At 30.8% G+C, this 3,251-nt stretch overlaps 1 long non-coding RNA gene across 1 annotated transcript; it reads left to right on the top strand.

Annotated features, from left to right (window-relative positions):
• LOC116403856 lies at positions 1–2,579 on the top strand. Its single transcript, XR_004216762.1, has 2 exons — positions 1–1,587; positions 1,679–2,579. It is a non-coding gene; the product is annotated as an uncharacterized LOC116403856 (long non-coding RNA).
• Positions 2,580–3,251: the final 672 nt, after the last annotated feature.

The raw sequence follows: 3,251 nt of genomic DNA, 5'->3' as shown, positions 1-3,251 counted from the left end.
TGTTCAAGTTTTTTTTAATCCTCTCTGGGAGCGTTCTTCTCTTTTTTCTTTTTTTTTTTTTTTTCTTTTCACTATATCAATTAGGAGGTTGTCTATGTGATTTCATTTGTTAAAAATGAAACTGCAATTAGTATATGTTCCTTTTCCTAGCCACAAGTACCATTCTCTTCTGGTGTTTATTTCTTTTTAGTTTATCCAACAATTGGAAAGCAAAATTTTGTTTATATTCATCTTGATTGTCCTGATTTCAAAAGAATTCCATTAATTTTCCAAACTCATCAACTCTCTTAATGTAACCAATTATAAAACTCAAGTACGAAAAGCTTGGCATCTTCTTCAAACAACTGGAGGTTGTCTATGTTTCATCTACCTCCATTCCTGAGGAAGGTGAGAAGCTTCTAGGAACAGTGTTCATAATTATTTCCATCAAGAGGATCAAGTTGTTTGGAGAGATCATCAGACAATACTTCTATAATGAGTGCAACCGTGGTGAAATTCTTCAAGTAATCAAAGTATTAACTTTAATATTTTTGGTTTCATATCAAATTGATACAAGGAGTTCATATAGTCAATTTGAGTTGGATGAAGTGCGTATGGAGCTTGTTGATTTTTTGGATGGCCACATTTGATTTTATGGTGAATTAAATATATTTTGGGTTAGATAGACAAGTTTTTGTTAATACTGGATATATATAGGTGTGATATTTTGTTGATATATATTTGGATATATCTAGGTGAATTAGTTTAGTTGATATTTTTGTTGATACACCTATAGTTAGGCTACACCTATAGTTAGGCTGCTAGCTGTTGTTAGAAAAGTTAGGCTAACTACATGTATGTATATGGGTCCATTGATATTATATATGTTAAAATATTATTAAAAGTTCTTTGATGGAAAAAGTTAGTTCATTCAATTGTTCAACTAATGTGTACTTTAGCACATTTGTACATGTACTCTCTTGCATTACTTATATACATTTGGCTTCAAAACAGGTGAACGAAACATTATGAAGATATTTTAAAATATATAATTTTAAAAAAAACTTGACTTGCAAAACATGTCAAGGGTACATACATTTTTGATATGCAAAAAATGTCACAAAATCACTTGTACTTGATGTTTATAAACTGTCAAGTATAACTCTACTTGACGCTTAAAATCTGTCAAACAAATCACTCTTATTCTTGACACTGGATTACTTGACGATTAAAAAGTGTCAAGTAATCTCATATACTTGACGCCTTTTACCTGTCAAGTAAACTGGGCCTACTTGACGCTTAAAAACAGTCAAGTATACCTTCCTTATTCTTGACACTGAATTACTTGACACTTTTAAAAGCATCAAGTAAATCTTTACTTAAAAGTTTTTAAGATTCAACTAAGGCAGATTTTGTAGTAGGACTTGGGGTCAATGAAGAAATTTCTTGCAATTTGAATAATTCGAGACAGAGCATCCAAGAAGTTATATATGTCACAGGAGCAATACAAGACAAGTCAAGCAAAATCAGTTAGTTCTCCTTTACCTAGTCACTTCAAACTTAGCAGTAAACAGAGCCCTTCTACAAATAAAAAGAATGAGGATATGAGTAAGATCCCGTATGCTTCAGTAGTTGGGAGCTTAATGTATGTCTTGGTATGTACTAGACCTGATACTGCTCATGTTGTTGATGTTGTTAGACATTGTATGTCTAATCCAGGAAAACAACATTGGGAGGTAGTCAAGTGCATCATGAGATATTTGAGAGGTACTTCCAGTTTGAAGCTCACATTTGGGGACGAAAAGCCAGTACTTGCTGGGTATACTGATTTAGATATGGTAGGAGACTTAGATAGCAAAAAGTCTACTTCTGATTACTTGATGGCATTTGTAGGTGGTGCAGTGTCTTGGTAGTCAAGATTTGCAGAAATGTGTTGCACTTTCTACAACTGAAGCAGAGTATATTGCAGCAAAAGAAGCATGTAAAGAGATGTTGTGGATGAAGTGCTTTATATAGGAACTTGGTTTCAAGCAACAAGGATATGTGATAACTAGAGTGCTATTCACATTGGTAAGAATGCTTTATTTCATTCCAGAACAAAAGGATATTGATGTGAGATATCATTGAACTTTTTATTTCACTTTGGAGCCCAGCCCACACCTTGGTTTAGGGTTTTTTTTATGCAATTGAAAAAAACAAAGTGATTGTGAGTGACGACAGCATAGTGTGAAAAAATTGAAAAAGCAAATTCCATGCAGTTCATATTTAAGCCATTTGGGGATTAATTTGTGGTTCGATTGAGTTGAAATTTTGACGATATATTCTTGGCACGAGGATCTTCATTCTGAACAGTAGAGATATGTATATAGTCAGATTCTATTGGATAGTTGGCTACCACATATTGTGAGATCTTTCTATTTCTTTCATTGTTATCAGGATTTTTATTCTCAATATATTTGCCTCTAGTTGTGACTAAAGAGAACTTTGTTGTACCCATTAAAGATTATAGTGGAGAATTTTTACTTCGGTCCGTAGTTTTTTACTCCTCATGTTGAGGGAGATTTTTCCACGTTAAATTCGTTGTGTCCATACTTTGATAATTGTTGTTATTATTGTTGATTTGTATTCTATCATGTTCACACAAGAGTGAGATAATTGATCCAAGTTAAAAGATATTTATCCTAACACAAAATTCGAGAACAATCTTCTAATTGCAGAGTTTTAGGAGGGTTATGTTAATGAAAACTAAGATAACACTTTAGAAGTAGTTCAAAGACAGTAGATCGTGAACAAAAACATAACCTTAGACCTTAAGAGCTCTTTCAACCTGGATTTTCTAACCTCCTCCACCTGAAATGTTTATAATCTGGAGATGGATATAAAAGAATAACCTAAATTAATCAATATTGATTTACTAGTAATTAATCATCACCAATCATTTTTAATTCACTGTTAAGTATAATTAGATAATGAAATTTGATTAATTATTTGTAATTAATATTTTATATTACCTTCATTATTTTATAAAACATTTTATTATTTATACATATTTTGATAAATTATTTTTGTTTAATGGTTGTTTTTTTAGTAATTATATATATGCTATTGTTTTAAAAGATTATATATGTATACGAGGTTAACTCAGGAGCACTTAAGTATTACTCATATTTTAGTATTTAATAATTTAGTTATAGTTTTCATTTCTCATTTACAAAAAAAAAAAAAAAAAAAAAAAAATTATAAAGAGAAAGAAAGTGAATTAAACATAAAAT

This window comes from Cucumis sativus, chromosome 5, assembly GCF_000004075.3.
Source record: "Cucumis sativus cultivar 9930 chromosome 5, Cucumber_9930_V3, whole genome shotgun sequence".
NCBI classification, from domain to species: domain Eukaryota; kingdom Viridiplantae; phylum Streptophyta; class Magnoliopsida; order Cucurbitales; family Cucurbitaceae; genus Cucumis; species Cucumis sativus.
The sequence above is the reverse complement of the archived record's forward strand: the minus strand, read 5'-3'. Positions and strand labels throughout refer to the sequence as shown.